An 11123-nucleotide genomic window follows, 5' to 3' on the forward strand; every position below is an offset into this window, starting at 1 on the left:
GAATGAAGAAATTATCGATGCTCGCCTGCATTCTCTGATTTTGCACCTGAGAGTTTGCATTTCTCTGGTTTTGTTTGGTTTAGGGTTATGGCGACTCAAACCTAGATCAGAGGAGTTTGAGAGATTTAGAGGGTTAGGAGAATAAAAAGGAGCGAGTGACAGGGTGAGAAATGCGGGATTTAGTTTTAGGGGGCTTTTATACTAAACCGGAAATGGGTTGTTCAATTGAGGGAAATGGGCTGGTGAAGGTGGGGGAAATGGGTTGGTGGAAAACGCGGGTTTTTATTTTAGAACAAACATGGAAAATCTGATCTGGTCCTCTAAACTGCATCAGATTTTTTTAAAACGCATCAGTTTTTTCATTTGATGCGGTCCACAAGAGAATCGCATCAGATTTTTCTCCCAGCATTCCTTCTCATTTTTTAATTGATTTTCTTACGTGGTTTTGTAAAACTACATCTGTTGCTAAGTGACAGATGAGGTTTTTTCTACTAGTGTAAAATGGAAATAAGGAGTGTGGTTATAAAATAAATGAATTGGTTAGTATGAATGTTGTTGAGATGAATTTAGAAATCTGAAGAGTATAAGAAGGTATAATTTGAACATAGTTGTGGAACATTAGAGTAGACTTAAAAGTGAATAACTTAATTAGTTTCCTCACTTAAAGTTCAAAAAGAGATTAACTAATTATTGATAACAATATGGAGAGTCATGGAGTTGGCTTTGGTAGCAATGTATTAAATTATGGAGGATGTGTTTTATAAAGGATTTATTATTCAATGACTATAGATGGAGTAAAATAATAAAGTCAGATTGTCGGATAAGTATTCACTAATTTGTTATAGTGCTTGAGTTCAAATATGTAGTAAATATAAGTTGTGAACTACCTTAAAGAAGCCTCGATTATATGTTTGGGTAGTACTCTAAGGACATCAGTTGGACTTGGCCAATGTGATTATGAGTATAGTATGTGAATGGTTTTATCGATGATTTTGTAATTAGTGCTTAGTTAATCCTAATATCTTGAGAGCTTAAGATTTTGAATTTCCTTAAAATAATTGGTTGCAAGTTTCGAGTACGAAACTTTTCAGAAGGGGTGGTAGTATGTAACCGATTTATTTTTAAAGACGTTAATTAAATGCTAATTATATTTTGATATTTATATTTTATCTGAGTTGGAGTATGAATTTCATTCGTCGTTCTTGTAATATATATTTATTATATTAATTTTATGAAGTTATTATTATTATTATTAATAATGTATATTATGGATTCTTAGTGTGATTTGTTGCGGATTATTTGCCCAAAATAAAACCCAAACCCAAATCACCTTTGTCAGTTATTTTCCAAAGTAACAAAACCAAAACCCCTTTCCTATCGCTCTCTCCTCCTCGTGAAGAAACCCCAAGAGAAACCCCAAAATCAAAACCCCAACCCCCTCTCTCTCTCCCGTGCGCTGTTGCCTCGCCGACTTCCCAAGCTCGCCGGAGCCGCGCCGACCCCCCCTCTCGCGCGGCACTGTTGCTGATGTGCTTTTCCTGGCGCGTCTTCTTACTCCGTGTGGTGGTGGTGTTGTGGGTGGTTGTTACTCGCGCCGCTGCTAGGGAGTGTCGTGCTGCCACCGCACGCCGCCGCTGCTAGGGAGTGTGACTTCCACCCACTGCTCGTGGTTCTCTCTCACCTGTGTTCTCCCTGTCTCGCCTTTCTCGTCGGTTGATGCTGTTGTTGGGGTGCTGTGGTGCGGCCGCTGGTTGTTCTTGCCTCACTTGCTCTAAACTCTCCTCGAGGTATTAGATCTCCATTTGCTCTTTCCTGTGATTCTACTCTCTAGGTTGTTCCTTCGAATTTCGAATTGAGATTAATAACTGGAATGTGAAGTGTTGATGCTGATTGTGTGATATTGTTGATGATGTTGAATTGATTGTTACTTATGAATTGAGATCACAAATTGAATGGTTGTGTTAGATGATTGACTAAGTGTGGTGTTTTATTGGTTAGTTGGTTAGTTGGTCGAATGTCCTCTTCCGAGCTATTGTTAATTGTTGGATTAGAAACCAGATCTTTGGAGTAGAATGAGTTAATTGATTTTAATTTGGAACAGATTTGGAACAGAATTCTAAAATTATTTTATAGCTTAGTTTAAATAAATTGCAATTTTAATGAGACTAGTTAATTGTTATGACTTTAGTTAATATATCGAGTAAACTTGGACAAGACAGGTTACTGAACTTGATGGTATCGCTTGCAATTCTCTTTATAATTGTATCATTGAGTTATAAGTTAAAAGGTTAGCAATGAAAAAGTTTAAAGCGATCATAGGATAATTAGGCAAGAACCACTTATATATCTTGACTCTAAGAATGAAGTGATTGTGTTGATTCACTTAATTAAACTTAGAATTTGCGTTGGGTATGTCTTATCGACAAGATTGAGATCATTAGAAGTATTTCTATTACTCATAAAGTTCATTAGTGAATTTAGTCTAGAAGCATACTTTGAGTTAATAGGATGAAGGAACACCCCCCCCCCCCAATTGATCAATATAACAAATTTAGAATATTGTTTAGAGTTTACTAAAAGTGAAACTATTGGGTCAGACTGTCTGAGCCAATATGTTCCGTCGGACGAGCCGAGCCCAACTTAACGTGCGCGGGCTTTTCTTTTTAATATTTGCTTCTTTTTAAAAAAATCATTTAACGGTTAGGTTTTATATTTTGACGGTTTTAAAACTTCTTAAGGAGTTCGTCCTTGATTCTTTCTTTTTCAATCTTCTTCTCTTAATTTCTCCTTATTTCAACTTTTGCTCTTAATTTTTTTGCTTTTGTTGAAATTTATTTTGTTTTTTGGTTTGTTAATTTATATCTGATTACTGTTGCATCGCAAATATGGTTAAGAGGATTAGAGATATAGTTTCTAGGTATAATTTGGTTTGATTTTTGCTGGATCTGATTTTTTTTTTTCAAATTCTTAGTGTTGTGTTTTTTTGATGTCGTTGTTGTTTATGTAACTGTAATGCAACTCGAAGTCGAAGAAGGTGAAGACTGACACATCTTCTCCTTCACGAAAACATTTGGTTGTGTATACCGCTGGGAAGAAGAAAGAGAAAGATGCTGATTATGATCCAAGGTATGTTTTGATATCTCGTAGTTATTTTGTTCAGTTAATTTTTTTATTTCTTTCTTTTATTGTTGTTTTTGTTTCATTTGTTTTTTTGTCTGTTTACTTTGTTGATTTATTTGCTTTGATTGTGATAGATGTTGTTGTCATTAACTAGCTGTATTCATTTCATTTAGTTAAGTGTTTTTTCAGTTGGTATTGTTGTTTTATCATTTCGTAGTGTTTATGTTGTTTTTCATTTTATTTGTTTGTTGTTTCATTTAGATATGTATTTCTTTCATTTTATTATGTTTTTGTTTCAGTTGATGTTGTCTTTGTTTCATTTACATATTTTGTGTTTTTTTTTTTTGTATTTTAATTGTTGTTTTGTATCATTCACATATGTTTTCTTTTCATTTGATATTGTTTTTTCTTTCATTTAGACAATTCTACCTTTTATTTGGTATTTTTAATTTTGTTTTTCTTTGGTTTTTTTTGATGTTTTCAGTTGACTATTGTATTCTTTTAGTTGATTCTTGTATTCTTTCAGTTAGTGTGTAAATTCTTTCCGATTGTTATTGAATTCCTTAATTTGTTTATTTGGTTTGTTTAATGATTCATGTGATTTTTTATTTGTTTCAATTGTTTAGTATGTAAATTCTGACTTCTTTGGTATTTACATATTACTACCTTTCTTTTGGTAATGGTGTATATGTTTTCAATTGGTGTGTTTATTTGGGTGTTTGGTTTGTTTATGTTTCAGTTGTTGGTTGTTTATTTCATTTGGTTCTTTTTCCTTTCAATTAGTGTTTCTTTTTTCATTTAGGTTTCATTTTACTTTTGTTTCAGTTAGTCTTATTATTTTTTCAACTTGTGTTGTTTTTTCTTTCATTTGGTCTTGATATTGTTTATTTGATTAAACTTTCTTTCTTTCAGCTGTGAGAAATCATTGTCTAAGAAGAAAGGCAAAGCTGATTTATCACTAGGGAACCTTACTTTTGCAAGGTCTAATCCAGACGAAGAGAAATACACTTTTGACCGATTGTATGTTTTTTCATTATTCTCCTTATATATGCTATGATTGTTTATGTCTTTTTTAAATTTATTTTTGTTCACTTTTCTTAGGAAATCGACAGAGCAAAAAATTAAGTTTATTAATCTACATGTATTGTCAGATTATTCTCATTTATATGGAGTTGTTAGTAACCTCAATGATCAGCAGCAAAGAGACATTAGGGAAATATGTTTTAGCAGTTTTCTAGATATTAGGATAAAAAAGTTCTGTTCAAATCTTTATTTGGAGTTGTTGTTCAACTACAATGCTTCGGGAATAATATTTATGACAAAGAATGGAAAAGTAATTTTTAATAAGTTACCATTAGAGATGTGTTAGGGTTTACCTGTATCAGATAAAGCAATTGAGATGATTGATGATTATGCTTTTAAGAGGAAAGGTAGTCAGGTTTAGGAATGAAGTGCTAGGATGAATTGACATAGGTTGCTTGATCTTTCTAATCCTCAGAAATCTGTTTAAGAAGTATCAAAGTGGGGATGATTATAAGAAGATGTTTGTTATTTTTTTTTGTTAAAGCTCTTTTGTTCACGTGGTTATTTATGGTCTGTCTTGAAGTGTGCAAATAGTTTGGAATATGTATCTATGATTTCGAGTTACGATTGGTGTGGAAACGTGACACGTAGTCTTTGTACTGCTGTCTTGGACTGTCATCAAAATATAATGACAAGGAAGAACGAGTTCGGACAGAAGAAAATTACATTTAAGCTCCGGAGATGCATGGGTGTTCTAGCTCTTGCTGTTATTCACAACTTCAAGTGTCGCAATCTGGATTTCTCAAATGTGAGTAAGCCATTTATCACTTATTGGCAGGAAGATAAGTATTTGACTAGTGTTGTGAAACAGTTTGAGATGAACATGAATTTTATTCTGTCAGTGAAGCGTGATAAGGAGAAAAATAGCAGTAGAGTACTTGAGTTTAAAGCTCATTCTACACGTGAGGTTAGTGTTGCTAGTGTTATAAAGTCTGATTCCCCTACAATAAAGATGGTTGAGGGTTCATCACCTTCAACTAGACAGTTTGTTATGGATTTACCTCCAATTTTGATGACCGATAAGGAAATAGATGGATCAACTAATGTTTTCGTGAAGAAAAAATTGGACCAACTGAAATAATCTATTTGCTCATCGATCATCAAAATACGAGGTAAATTCATAACAAGCTGCCTAGTTGAAGGTAATGGACCCTCAACCACATTTATTGTAGGAGAACCAGACTTTATAACACTAGCAACATTAATTTCACGTGTACAATGAGCTTTAAACTTAAGTACTCTACTATAATCTTTCTCCTTCTCATTATCACGCTTTATTGGCAGAATAAAATCCATGTTAATCTTAAACTGTTTCACAACAGTAGTCAAATGCTTATCTTCCTGCCAATAAGTGATAAAGGGCTTACTCACATTTGTGAAATCCAGATTGCGACTCTTGAAGTTGTGAATAACAGCAAGAGTTAGAGCACTCATGCATCTCCAGATCTTAAATGTGACTTTCTTCTGTCCGAACTCGTTCTTCCTCGTCATTATATTTTGATGATAGTCCAAGACAGCAGTACAAAGACTACGTGACACGTTTCCACACCAATCGTAACTCGAAATCATAGATACATTTTCCAAACTCTTTGCACAGTTCAAGACAGACCCTAAATAACCACGTGAACAAAAGAACTTTGACAAGGAAAAAATAACAAACATCTTCTTGAAATCATCCCCACTTTGATACTTCTTAAACAAATCATCCCATTTTTTTTTTTTGCTAATATATGGCTTCTGAAGATCAGAAAGATCAAGCAACCTATGACAATCCATCCTAACACTTTCTGTCTCAACCTGACTACCTTTCCTCTTAAAAGCATCATCATCAATTACCTTAACTGCTTTATCTGATACAGGTAAACCATAATATATCACTAATGGTAAACTTATTAAAAATTACTTTTTCATTTTGTCATAAACATTAATCCCGAAGCATTATAGTTTAACAACAACTCCAAATAGAGATTTGAACAGAACTTCTTTATCCTAAAATCTAGAAAACTGATAAAACATATTTTCCTAATGTCTTTTTGCTGCTGATCATTGAGGTTACTAACAACTCCATGTAAATGAGAATAATCTGACAATACACGTAGATTAATAAACTTAATTTCTTGCTCTGTCAATTTTCTAAGAAAAGTGAACAAAAATAAATTTAAAAAAGACAAACAATCACAGCATATAAAAGGAGAATAATGAAAAAACATATGATCGGTCAAAAGTGTCTTTCTCTTCGTCCAGATTAGACCTTGCAAATGTAACATTCCGTAGTGATAAATCAGCTTTGCCTTTCTTCTTAGACAATGATTTCTCACAGCTGAAAGAAAGAAAGTTTAATCAAATAAACAATATCAAGACCAAATGAAAGGAAAAACAACACAAGTTGAAAGAATAATAAAACTAACTGAAACAAAGTAAAATGAAATTTAAATGAAAAACGAAGCACTAACTTGACCTATGTGATTATGAGTATAGTATGTGAATGGTTTTATCGTTGATTTTGTAGTTAGTGCTTATGGATCTCAAGTTTTGGTGTTTAAGTTATTTCTCCTTAGTTAATTCTAGAGAGACCTATAGTAATTGTTGTCGGTACTTGATAATTGTTGTTATCATCATGGAGATAAAATGTGGATTGATAATCATGAAGTGTAAGAGTATATAAACTATTTATATGCAAGAGTATGGATTATCAGTATTTAGTAACTCTGGTTAGTTAATTCTAACAGAAAGATTTTTCATTATTATTGTTGGTATTTATCAACTATGATTGTTTACAAGTTAGTGTGGTCTACAAGTTCTATGATTGGTGTTGAATTGAATATGAAAGTATATATGAATCGGCCCTGGAATACTTGTAAGGATGCTATGCTAAGCGTTTATGGTTCTCTAAATTAGTTTTGTGGTTTGTTTTGTTATAAAAATTTGTTAATAATTATTAAACTATTGGATGAGATCCAAGAACGATCTGATTGAAATATGAATGATAATGGGAAGTGATCCGAAGGGGAAATTAGCCTCGTCTGAGTCGACGAATGAGGTGACAATGAATAGTACCCCTTGGAATGTGAACCTTAAGGGGTCCCCACAGGGAAACCTGCCCATTGCTATGTGGGGCGATATTTGGGCGATATATCAAGTAATGTGAAACCTGTGGATGACTGATTGAATCAATGGAAAAATGTTCTCCGGATTAGTCGCGGTTATTAGCCAAAAGTGAAACAAATGGTTGGGTGATGACCCCCACTGTCAGAGTTTAAGCTTTGTCTCCTCAGTCGCGTTCTCTTTCCCCTGGTTAATAAAAAGTTATCTCAAATTATGAAAGTTATATCGATGTTGGATTCCCTATAAGCAATTGTATCTTTTTATTGGATTCCTGATAAGGAATCGTATCATGGTAAGTTGTTTCGTTTTTGGATTCTCGATAAGGAATCATATCGGGTATGTAATGAATGTTTATTCAGTATTTGAATATAAATATCAATAATGGTTTCCTGATAAGGAAATATATCATGTTAATTTATACTCATGTTGGATTCCCAATAAGGAATTGTATCTTGTTATTGGATTCCCGATAAAGAATCATTATAGTGAAAGTTGTTATGTTATTTATTGCCTGATAAGAGTTTATGTATCACAGTGTAAGAAAATGATTAATAGGGTATGGAAGCATAAGTTTCGAGTTCTGATAAGAAATCAATTAAAGGAAATAAAGTATATTGCTTATACCAAAGTTGGTGAACTCAGATTTCTTATAAGGGATCGTGATATGTTGAAAGATTGACTAATTAGATTTATATGAAATGTATATTTGTTGTGATTGTTTGAAGTCGCGTTGTTGTGTTTGTTGTTATGTGAATCATGGTGTAATATAGAAGGGTTAATCGGATAAAGATATATATGTATGTGGTCAACAAGAGTTGATGAGATGCATGTTGTGACAGCGTGATTGATGTGATTATGATAACTATTGAGTTGTTTTCAAGTAAAAGCCACCAAAGCATATGTTAAGCTTATTTACGGGCTTAGTACTTAGCTTTGCTGATGTGTGTATGTCATTTTGTCATTTTTATGGTCTATCACTTGTTAGGTGGCAGTATCCTAAATGTTTCAGGTTGATGTCGTAAGTTAATCTTTTGCAAGTTGAAGCTGATATGAGCTGGAGCAGTGTTATAGTTGTTATCGAAGTGAGGACACTCGACGTTGTAGTAGTTAGTAATCAAATTTGTTATAACATAACTCTGTATTTAAGAATTGCTAGCTAGTGCTCCTGATTCTCTGTTGGTTGTGCTCCGCGAAAGCGTTGAGGTTGTTGAGTTTGGAGTATTTTATAAATTGAAATTATAAACAAGTTTAAATTATTTACTGCTTTAGGGTTGGCCTATTTTCAAAGAAAACTATCGGATTTTATGTAAAAATTTATTAGAACAGAATTTGAGAATCAATGCCGTGTTGTAATTGTTAATTATAATTAAATAGAATTAGGAATTGAGTTCCACACTCTCCGATGTAGTTTGGTAAGTGTGATGGTTATATTCCGGGTTACCTTAGCCATAATCTCTTCTGTAGTGCTTAACGCTCTAGAAGCTGGTCGGGAGAATCCGAGCTGTTACATAGGTAGTAATCAGTGAGTAAATGTAAAGGAACAGGGGCACAATTCAATGGTAAGAAATTACATTTAGTGAGTAAATGTAAAAGCATGTCCACTTCTGATGTAATATGTAAAGAAACTGCGGCCCACTTCAATGGAGCATTTCCATTGTTAGCTAGTGTGAAAGCATCTCAGTAGTGATTTTAGTTTGAAAATTCTATTTCGGTAGAAATGGGACTAATAAATGTAATAAATGAAAATCATCCTATCCTATAAGTAGAAGTGATGTTAAGATAAAATAAACACATAACATATTTTACCCCCAAATAAAAAATAGTCCTCAGGAAAAATAGTAATTAATGAAAATACTCCACTTCTGAAGGTACTTGTGAAATTTGGTTATCTTGCGGATAATCATATATTATAAGTCCACACATCCAACTTTCATGCCTTTATCAATTGTATGCAGCTTTAGTTAGCGTCGATGCTAATGATTTCTACCTTATGTGTCACGGAGAGTATCTTCGTTCAGATACAACATCATTTTTCTATCACAAACTTTTATATGAGGCGGGCCACACCTTCAACTAATGGTGTGGTCATCCCCTTCCTCTCATTACCCTCTCCTCTTCCCTCATGCACGTGCCCCCCCTCCCCCCTTTTTCTCAATTTATTTTTTACTCTTTCTTTTTTCTTTTTTTTCCTTTGATGTGTTTCTCATTTTTCCTATTTTTTTGCCTCATTTTCTCTCTCCTCTTATTTTCCCTATTTTTTTTTCCTATTTTCTCTCTCCTCTTATTTCCTCTAGAATTTTACCATTAATTCCCCTTCCCTTCTTTCACGCACGCCCCCATTCTCTTATTTTTTTTTAAAAAACTCTTTCTTTTTTCTTTTTTTTTTCTCTTTGATGTGTCTCTCATTTTTTCTATTTTTTTGCCTCATTTTCTCTCTCCTCTTATTTCCCCTTTTTTTTTCTCTATCCTCTTATTTCCTCTAGAATTTTACCATTAACACATTGATAAATAAGGACGTGGCCAGCTAATTTAAGTCCAAGCTAGGCCTTATAATGATGTTCGTGTCCCCTTTAAAAAAAGCTTAAGCGTCGTTTTTGGATAACCTTACTTAAATGTACATGTAACCCTTATTATTTGTAACCTTATTTTATGATACGAGGAACTCATTACTTCATAATAAGTAACTATTATTATTTGTACCCTTATTTTATCATACAAGTAACTCATTTATTCTACAAGTATATCTTATATATTTTTCAAATGACTCATTAAATTATAAAAGTAACCTTATTAGCTAATAAAAGTAACCCTAATTACATGTTTGAGTAACCTTATTTATTTGTTCGAGTAACCTCATATGTTCGCAAAAGTAGGTGCTACTTTCGTAATTATAAGGGGTTACTTTTATTGAAATTAGGGGTTACTTTTACAGTAAATAGAGGTTACCTTTTGTAATTATAAGGGGTTACTTTGTAATTATAAAGGGTTACTTCTACAGTGAATAGGGGTTACTTTTTGTAACTATAAGATGTTACTTTTACTGAAAGTATAAGTTAGTTTTTGTAACTATATGGGGGTTACATTTACTATAACTAGGGGTTACTTTTACTATAAATAGGAGTTACTTTTACTAAAAGTGTAGGTTACTTTTTACGATAACTAGAGATTACTTTTATTGAAACTAGAGGTTATTTTTGTAATTATAAGGGGTTACTTTTACTGAAACTAGAGGTTATTTTTTACGAGGAACCCATTACTTCATAATAAGTAACTATTATTATTTGTACCCTTATTTTATCATACAAGTAACCCATTTATTTTGCAAGTAACCCTCATATATTTTTCAAAATACCCATTTATAAAAGTAACCTCATCATTAGTTAATAAAAGTATGTGTTACTTTTGTAATTATAAGGGGTTACTTTTATTGAAATTAGGGATTACTTTTTAATTATAAGGGGTTACTTTTATTGAAATTAGGGATTACTTTTTAATTATAAGGGGTTACTTTTTTTGAAATTAGGGATTACTTTTTAATTATAAGGGGTTACTTCTACAGTAAATAGAGGTTACTTTTTGTAATTATAAGGGTTATTTTTGTAATTATAAAGGGTTAGTTCTACCGTGAATAGGGGTTACTTTTTTATACTTATAAAAGGTTACTTTTACTTGTGAGTGTCATTATAAGAGGTTAATTATACTGAATTAGAGGTTACTTTTTCCCCCTCTCTCTCCTCTTCCCCCACCCCCTCTCTCTCCTTTTTCCTTCTCTATAATTTTTGAGGTCCAAGAGAGAGAAACCAACAAATTGATGC

At 32.7% G+C, this 11123-nt stretch overlaps 1 long non-coding RNA gene across 1 annotated transcript; it reads left to right on the forward strand.

Annotated features, from left to right (window-relative positions):
• The first annotated feature begins 1329 nt into the window (after positions 1–1329).
• On the forward strand, positions 1330–8621 carry LOC104905896 (uncharacterized). Its single transcript, XR_008967919.1, has 3 exons — positions 1330–1787; positions 3026–3126; positions 4033–8621. It is a non-coding gene; the product is annotated as an uncharacterized LOC104905896 (long non-coding RNA).
• Positions 8622–11123: the final 2502 nt, after the last annotated feature.

Source organism: Beta vulgaris, chromosome 1 (assembly GCF_026745355.1).
Source record: "Beta vulgaris subsp. vulgaris cultivar EL10 chromosome 1, EL10.2, whole genome shotgun sequence".
NCBI lineage: Eukaryota > Viridiplantae > Streptophyta > Magnoliopsida > Caryophyllales > Amaranthaceae > Beta > Beta vulgaris.